General features: G+C 62.9%; 1 protein-coding gene across 2 annotated transcripts in view; it reads right to left on the minus strand.

The window, feature by feature from the left end:
• The window catches only part of TPPP (tubulin polymerization promoting protein), a 24,441-nt gene extending 15,567 nt beyond the window's left edge, over positions 1-8,874 (minus strand). The window contains exon 1 of one of the 2 annotated variants that reach the window (XM_034998749.1): positions 8,805-8,874. The gene's annotated coding sequence lies outside the window, so the exon portion shown is untranslated. Of the gene's footprint in view, positions 1-6,763; positions 7,568-8,804 lie in introns of those variants that run through there. The other variant, XM_034998750.1, reaches the window with a different exon arrangement.
• Between the last annotated feature and the right edge of the window lie 85 nt (positions 8,875-8,959).

The following is an 8,959-nucleotide window of genomic DNA, read 5'->3' on the forward strand; positions in this document are numbered from 1 at the left end:
CAGGATCAGGTGTTATGTGAGCAGGGCCAGGTGTGTATGTGAGCAAGACCTGGTGTGTGTGTGAGCAGGGCCTGGTATGTGTGAGCAGGACCTGGTGTGTGTGTGAGCAGGTTGCGGATACCCGGCACTTACACCGGGATGGGGGCCCAGGGATGGTGGCCGACTGGGGCCGGGTCGGGGCCAGCAGGATGCATGTGTCTGGGAACCCGGACAGGCCACAGGGAAACACAGAACTCCCCCAGGACCCCCTTGGCCCGCGCCCGCCATACACCGCTGGCTCTCATCACCCTCCCTGGGCGCTGCATGAGCCCTCCTCTGCCCCCCTCCCTGGGAACCTCTGATGTGGCGGTGGGCGCAGCAGTCGACCAGCCTCCCAGGGACCCTCTGGGGAAATGCGGGGCCCTCCTCCCTGCCTACCTGCCCCTGGCCCTGCTTCGAGGCCCCCGAGGCCTCGGGCACATTCCCGGGCTCCATCCTGGCTCTGCAACTCTAGGCCTCCGGAAACTCAGTGCCCGCATCCTTGAAGCGGGCCAGCCCTGCCCCCGTCACACCGCAGCGGCTCGTGCTGTCGGCAGGCGGGACGAGCCCAGGCCGTGGAGACAGTGGGCGCGGAAGAGAGCCAGTCTCCCCAGGAAACATCCTGCAACCATAGCACCTGGATTCCGCCAGGAACCCCGAAGAGGCCAAACATTCTTTCTACCCAGGCTGGGGTCCTTGGAGCAGTTCCCCGGAGAATTCCCGATGCGACCAGGGGACGGCGATTCAGAGGCCTGTGGGCCTGGGTGGGAGCCCCCTCCGAGCTCTGCTGCTCTGCGCTCCCTGGCAGCCCCCCAGCCCCAGCAGCTGGAAGGTTAACCTCGTCCGCTACAGGCAAAGTGCCACCCCTCTGGGTGTGCGGGACCCTGTGCGTGGGACACACTGTGTTGCGAGCTGCATTAAGGAACAGGCTCCGGGCTCCAATGGACACCACAGGCCCCGCAGGGGGTAAGGGCTCCTGGGGGTGGGAGCATCAGAGGGAAGCTTCTGGATGTCACTCGGGCTCTCCCTGGGCTACTGCTCAGCGTCCCTGGTCTTCACTCCCATGGGGACCCCCCCACATCCCCCGAATCTTTACGCCGGGGCCTGGTCCAGGGGAAGTGGTGGGTGCTGAAGCCCCCAGACTATCCCTGGGCCCACTGACGGGACCGGGGAGGCCCGGGGTCCTGGCTGAGATCCCATGTACAAGAAACCTTGAGGGCCCCGGAAACACAAGCATTCCCGCGGATCTGATAAAGCTGGCTCGGCTCAGAGCTCACGGGCACAGAAGCGTGCCTGGTGACCGGCTAAGCACAGGGCACCCGAGAGGAGGCCCTGGCTGCGGGCGGCCCCTTACTGGGTGCCGCCAGGCTCTCCGTGAGCACCCAGAGGCTGTGAACAGTGTGCAGAAGGAAGAGAAAGAGAACCGACGGGGAGGAGTGTGTCCCTCCCTGCCCCCTGAGGCTTCCCTGGCAGGCTGTGTGGGAGGCAGGACGCCAGGCTCCTGGGACGGCCCTCTCCAGAAGGCTCCCCGTGGCTCGCCTCCCTGCTCCACGGCCTCCGCCAGCGCCCAGGCCCCGGCGACAGGGTCCAGAGCTGCTTCACCCTCGGGCTGCCCCGGAGGGGAACGAAGGCCACCGGGAGCCCGCAGACCCCGCGGGGCGCCCGGGACCATCCCCACGCCTGCGTCCTCAGCTCTCTCTCTCAGTGCACTTGAGCACAACACGGCCCTTTGGCAATTGTTCACACTTTTTATCCTGACGTGGCTGCCCACTCCGTTGCTGCCTCGGACACTCGATATGAATGACCACTCGTCCCAGCTGAGAGCCGTTCCAGGCGGTGAGAGCCTTCCAGGGGCGGACAAAGCGGCCATTTGAGCTGCGGGCTCCCACGAGACACCGGGACAGGCAGGAATCCCACTGCAGAGAAAGCGGCCCGAGACCCCTGGCACGGCCCCTCACAGTCCCAGCCCAAGGTCTGGTGCCAGCCGGGGCCGTGCGAGCAGGACACACTCGGGCCCCAGGCCACGGGCCCAGGCAGACCGTGAAGCCGGGCACCCCGGAGAGCCCCAGGCCGTGGCTGTCCCAAGGAGCTGCCCGAGGAGGAGCAAAGCCGACCCCCCCCGCTGCTCCCGGTCCGAAGATCAAACGGGAGTTCAGAGCAGCAAGCCCAGCATCCGGGGCCAGGGGCCCGTCCTGGCTGTCCTGGACAGTGACCTGACCACAGCGAGGTCACTGTGGGAGCCCCCGCCTTGGACCTGGGGAGCTGCTGTCCAGCTGGCGAGGGGGAGCAGGCCGTGGGGCGCCCAGCACAGGGGGCCAGGCAGCCAGGATGGGGGCCCAGGACGGGCTGTGCACTCTTCAAAAGACAGCCTCGTGGGGCAGCTGTCTTTCCAGTAAGGGAAACTGAGGAAGGCTGGGGCTATGGCAGGGTGAGGGCACCTTCAGGCCCACGAGGGCCCCTGGGGAGCCCTCCCCTTCCCCATGATAGCAGGACATTCTCTGGCCACCGTGACGTCAGGGAGAGCCCCTGTTTCCCTCAGCAAGTTTCACAGGGAATCCCAGAACACCAGTGGCCAGGAGTGTGGAGCGGAGCATGTCTGCATGTGGGTCTAAGAAAACGAAGGGTGTGGGGGCCAAAAGAGAGCCCCCCGGGAGACACGGCTGGAGGGGCACCACGGCACACCCCCGTTCCTGAGAGAGGGCCTCAGAACCAAGGACAGGAGAGCGGCATGGGAGGGCGGCCCCCAGACTGCTGCCCAGACCGTACGAGAATTGACTCGAATCCCCATGGCTCACCGTCCGGGCCGCGCTTTCTCTAAAAGCTCTCCCAAGATGCTCCCACAACAGGGCACTCGGCACAAGTCCACGCCGGAGCTGAGGACACAGGGCGCACGCTACCCACGCTTTACACTCTGATCTTGGCGCGTGGGTTGAACCTGCGGGAGATGCCCTACGGGCTGGGTGAGGACACTCCTGGCTGCTGAGCCCTCCGTCCCCCAGCACACTGCCTGGCCAGCGCCTGAGGGACCTGGATGCCAGGTATGCTCCTGATGCGGGGGGCAAGCGTAGTGGGGTGAACGGTGACCCTGAGAAAGGCGTGTCCACACCCTGGCACCTAGAGCCTGTGAATGTGACCTTGCTTGCAGATGTCATGAAGCTAAAGATCTCAAGGTGAGGTCTGGACTCCCTGGGGGGCCCTGAATCCAACGACACATGCTCTTGGAAGAGGAGAGATAGACACGAGGCCACATGATGGTGGGGCCACAAGCCCAGGGACCTCTGGAACCCTGGGAGCTGGAAGAGGAGGGACGGACCCTCCCCTGGGTCCTCTGGGTGGAGCATGGCCCTGCCCACCTGGATCCCAGGCTTCTGGCCCCAGAGCTGAGGCAGGATAAGTCTCTGTGTTACAGCCGGCCCAGAGCAGCCGTGGACGACAGGAGCCAGGTGGTGGCACAGAGAGCCCCGGGGGCAGGCAGGGCCGGATTCCGGGGGCCCCAGAGGATGGGCTCCCAGGGAGGCAGCTCTGCCCACACAGAGACCCGACCTGGCCGCATGGTGGAGGCAGCTGGAGGAGGGGTGTGGCACACAAGCCTGTTGATTCGAGGGAGGCTTACAGCACGAGGAGCAGCCCTGCCGTAGGGGCGAGGCAGCCGCGGCCGGAGGGGCTGCGGCACATGGGCCCCGACCCCGGTGCAGACCCGAGTCCACTCACATGCACAGGCTGACCTGCGAAGCTGGCCACAGACATTAAAGCTTTTCTTCAAAATCCTGAACAAAATATTAGTCAACAGAATCCACTCGTAGATAAAAAGGATCAACACTTTGCAATCAAGTTGGGGCCGTGCTGGGAATGCAAGACTAGTCTCACATGAGGACCCGTCCGTGCAGTCCCTCGTGCTGACGGAGAGTAAATATCGCGTCAGCATCTTGTAAATGCAGGCAGAGCCTTGGATGGAATTCAGCATCTATTCATCATACAAATTCTTAGCAAATCGGAAGAAGAGGGCAAAACCCTTAATATGAGAAAAAGGGTTGCCTGCAAAAAACTAAAAAAGTCATCACACTTAAAATGAAATACTGAAAGCTTTTCAAGTCGGAGCAAGTATTCTATTCACCATGTCAGTATAATGAGACAAGAAAAGGAAATAAAGATGTAGAAATGGTGAGAGAAGAAAAACCTCATGATCTGCAGTTTCTAGGGTCGGGCACACACCAGAACTGAAGGAAGTCCTTCGGTTATTAGAATCGGGCGAGTGGGTTTAGCGATGTTTCTGGACACACGGTCAGCGCACGGGGGTCTACCTCACTTCCATGCGGCAGCAAAGACAGATGGTAAAAAGCATTTAGAAATGAACCATTTAAAATATTGTGAAGAAACACAACTCTCATAAAGGACGCACAAGACCATCGACACAGGAAACTCTGTCATTGAAAGAAACAAAGGTCTAAGTAATGACATTATAAACAGGGGTTGGAATCTAAATAAAGACATCCACTGTCCCTAAATTCAACCGCAGTTTTCATTTGACCCAGATACAAATTCCAACAATATTCATGTCTGGGCATCCAGGCGAAGGGCTGTGGACACCGGTGATCTTGAGACAAGAACAAGATGGGCTCCGTGGGCGTCGAGACTGGATGGAAAGCTCCGGAAACGAAGATGACCCCTCCGGCGCAGGGACAGGAAGCCCCCGCGGGACGCCAAGAGCCGACGCGCACGCAGACGGGCCTCCACCCCGCCTCGGGTGCTCACGGAGCGCGGCAGGAAAGGCCGAAGAGCCAGGGCATCGGCCGTCCTCGGCACAGGGAAGGATCTGCACTCAGGGACCCCTGTCCTTGAAGGACAGTTCGTGTTTCGTGAAGGCCGCCAGCTTGAGAGCAAGGACTTCCGTTCGTCAGAAAACATCACCAGGAGAGAGAAACGCGGGGCCAGGGAGGAGACCTGTCACACGTGGCAAACGGCGGCTCGTCTCCCGAGTCTGTGAAGGAGCCTGCAACGGGCAGGGCCTGGCATGGGCACTTCCTGCGGGGGCGCCTCCGGGAGGCACGGCCTCAGAGCAGGCGGATGCAGGGGCAGCTGACAAGCCGCGGTGAGTCAGAACCAGGGTGGCCGAGGGGGCCGTCTCCCCACGGAGGCAGGCCCTGCCGCCTGCAGACAGCAGGCCAGCGAGGGGCGGGCAGACGCCGACCCCAGGGGCCGGCCGCAGCAACATCCACGGCCCAGGGGCGTAGGGCCGGGGCACAGGGACTGCACCCCTGGTTCTCAGAAGCACCAAGAAATCATCTCCCACCCGCAAGCTCCCTGCCTTGAGCCAGGGCACGTCCCTAGCGGCCTGCACCCCAGGACACAGCCACGCGATGGAGAGATGTGGCTTCCCTGCTTCTCTTGGGACAGGTGAACCTTCTGGAGAGGCCCTGCACAGAGAGGAGCCTCGTGCTGGCCACAAGGGTGGCCTCGGGTGGTCCTGCCCGGCCAGCAGACCCCCCAGCCGCGGTCAGGGAACGGAGACCGCCGTCCACACCAAGCTCTGCAGGGTGGCAGATCTGTAAGCAAAGCAAACACGGGCCCTGTCTTAACCCCCTGGTTTGGGGGCAGTCTGTTGTCCAGCATTAAAGGGCCAGAGCGGGGCTGAGGGTCAGCGAGAACCACGAAGCACACACAGTCTGTAGCTCAGCGTGCGTACCTGGACTGGTAAGAGGGCGTGAACGGGCTTTTGATGGACAGCTCGAGACCCAGGGCCGCAGGGTCAGACTCGAGGGGCACCTGCGTTAACATCGGCTCAGGGGCCACACTCACACCCCACGCCCCACAACCTGCCCGCCTGGCTGACCCCTCCCAGGTGCAGATGGGACGGTGGGGCGGGTGAGGCCTACACGGGGTCACCGGAGGCCGCTGGCCGCTGTGTGGCCCCCCCACTGCAGAGAGAGCTTCCGAAGTGGAGGCTGCGTCTGCTCCCCTAACAACTGCCGAGTGCTGGGTAGGCAGGCGGTCACACGGGTGTGACAGGATGGGATCTGGGGAAACGTGGCTCAGGGCAGGAGGTCACACAGAGCCCACAGGGGGCACTGCACTATGCTAAGAAACTTAGAGACACAGGCACGCTGGGGACATGCGGGGACATGCTGGGACACACGGGGACACGCTGGAGACATGCTGGAACACATGGGGACATGCTGGGACACGGGACACGCTGGGACACGCTGGGGACACACTGGGACACACTGGGACACGTGTGGCGGCGTGGGCGTGCTCCTTGGAGGACAGGCCCGCAGGTCCCTCTGCTAAGGAGAGGAGCGCAGGCTCTGGGAGAGGGCGGGGAAGACGAGTCAGAAACTGTCACTTCCTGACACTGTGGAAGACTTGACTGTTCAGCAAAGAAGGTCCTGCGTTTGGACGTTAACTTACAACTCACAAGGGAGCCGCCATAGTGTGCCCTCGCCCGAGGTGGGGATGGCGCCTGCGGCCAGACTGACTCCCACGTCGGAGGAGACCTGGAGACGGCAGCCAGGCTCCTGTGGGGAGCTGCCCTTCCCCAGGGGCCGTCCCTGGAGGCGCCCTCCCTGAGGCCCCCAGGGCCAATCAAAGCCATTCCGGGCACTAACTTTCAGAGGCAGTGGGGGCTCCCCCTCTGAAGGGGGCTGCTGAGCACAGACCATACTGTGCATTGTGACACCAGGGTTGTGCCCCCCACACACGGGGCAGCTGGAGACCACGTCCCAGCCCCACCTCCTCCTTCCCAGTGTACCTGCTGGTCAGCAGCAGGCGCTGAGCGTGGGTCGATCCTGCCCAGGGACTGTGGCCCAGGTGGACTCGGCCCTCAGGTCCAGACGGTGGCGTCAGGCGGGGCCCAAGGAAGACCTGATACTTCAAGGTGCAGCGGGGCCCCTTGCCCCATGGTCCCAAGATCCCCAGATGGCATCTTGTACGTGCTCCTCCCGCCTCACCAGCAACATCACCAGCTATAAATAGGCCTGGCTCGGAGGCAGTGCGGCCTCTCCCAGAGGAAGCTTTTAATTCTCAGCCTCTCCTGCCGGGAGCGCTCTGCCGCCCCAGGACGGTGTGGCTGCTAAAAGCCTTCTCGTAAATCTCAAGCAGTAATGAATGATTTAAATTTCTTTATGAAATTCTCCTGTGATTTGCTCGTTTTCCACCATGAGAATTTATAACCTTGCATATGGTTACAACAGTTATTTACTGCAACTTCAAAGCATTCAGGAAGATGAGCCAAACAACGCCAGGAAGATAAGAATACAGCCAACACAGCTGCCTCTGATGTCCATCAGCCCGTTCTTCTGCACGCGTGGACAGGCATTTTACATCACGGCACCTTCCTGAGTCAGGGAGCCGTCTGGAAATCACGAGAGCCGTACAGCCTTTCCCCAGGAGAGCGCACATACCCTCTTGCGGCAGCTTTCTGCAAACACTCCAGGAAATTCAGCAGCACCCCTCCCCCCATCACCCCTCACGGAGCCCTGTGATTTGGACCATGTGATGGGAGCAGCGGCTGGTACCAGAGACGGGGTCATGGAATCCAGTTTAAGGCACCCATCAAAGCCAGCTTCTCACTGCCCCACCCCCACTGCCTGCCTGTTCCAAGCTCTCTCTCCCCACCACTCCATCCCCCTGGGGTCCCAGTGCACTCAGGACTCAGGTCAGCCTTGACCAATCACCTCCCAGGAGCCCAGGGCTGACCCCCCACCCCACCCCTGGTGGGTCCTCCCTGAGAGTTTGGCGGTGGGGAGTGCAGGGAGGCCTGCTGAGTGCTGGGTCCTGTTTCCAGCGTCCCCCAGAGACCCTGCCAGCATGCGGTAAATGTCAGGTGAATTAACCAATGAACACGCAGATGGATGACAGCATAGCCAGCTAACCCAAAAAGGCGTCTGATGATCAGAGACGCAAAACGCCTATCAAAATGTCCATGAACAGGGCAGCAGGAATGGATTTTCTTGCCCCCTCATTTCGGGGCTACGTTTATGTAACTGAAACCCCAGAATAAAGGCTCCTCCTCGGGTCTTCCTTCAGAGGCAGGGCCCTGCTCCCCAGAGGTGTGCGGGAGAGAATCTATCAGTCGTGCCAGCCGGCTGTTAGATGGGAGAACACAACACCCCTCCGGGAAGCTTCTGGATTTGCATACTGTAGGTCCCACACTCTCACCTGGGGTGAGGATGGTGACGCAAACAGTGCGTTGGGTGGGGGGGGGGACCGGGACCCCGAGGGGGCGACGAGGAGTCCCTGCCAAAGCGTCAGGCTCATTCCGGCCCTTGGTGTGGCCCTGGGTCTCCCAGAATTCGCGCTGCAGGACAGTGACTCCCTTTCACACCCTCTAAGCCCTGATCCCCGCCCTTTCGCGGGCGGCAGCCATCCCGGGCCTGGGCATCGGCAAACAGGGTCCGCGCAGCTGGACCTGGACAGGCCCAGGCGTGCGGTCTGGGCGCGCGGAGCGCGTGCGACGGGGAAAGGGGCTGCAAGGGTCGTCTTTGTCGCGTGAAGCACTGACGCCGGGAAAGGCCACAGCGCCTCACCGGGGCCCATGTATGAGCCCACCTGTCTGCAGCGCGGTCGCCGCTGCCCGCGCCCTCTGCGCCCCCAGACTCACGCCCCCGACGCAGCCCCCGGGGGCACGAGCGCGCAGAGCCCACCGCCGGGAAGCCCAGGGCCGGGGTCGCACGGACGCACGGGGACCGCAGCCGGGAGGGGGCTCGGCGGGCGCAGGTGGCAGGCGCGGCGGGTCGTGGTGGCGGGGGTCCTGCGCCCGGCGCCCCGGACCGAGCCCCGCGGACGCTTACCTCGGAGATGCGGCGACTGCAGCGGGCGCCTCCGCGACTCGGCCGCGCGCGACCCGGTGTCCGGCGTGCGCCCGCGCCCCCGCCGCCCCGGGCCCGTCGGCCCCGCCCCGCCCGCCCCGCGCGCCCGTTGGCCCGGACCCCCGCCACCACGACCC

The sequence above is a fragment of the Mirounga leonina genome, unplaced genomic scaffold (genome assembly GCF_011800145.1).
Source record: "Mirounga leonina isolate KUSES-001 unplaced genomic scaffold, KU_Mleo_1.0 Mir_95, whole genome shotgun sequence".
Classification (NCBI taxonomy): domain Eukaryota; kingdom Metazoa; phylum Chordata; class Mammalia; order Carnivora; family Phocidae; genus Mirounga; species Mirounga leonina.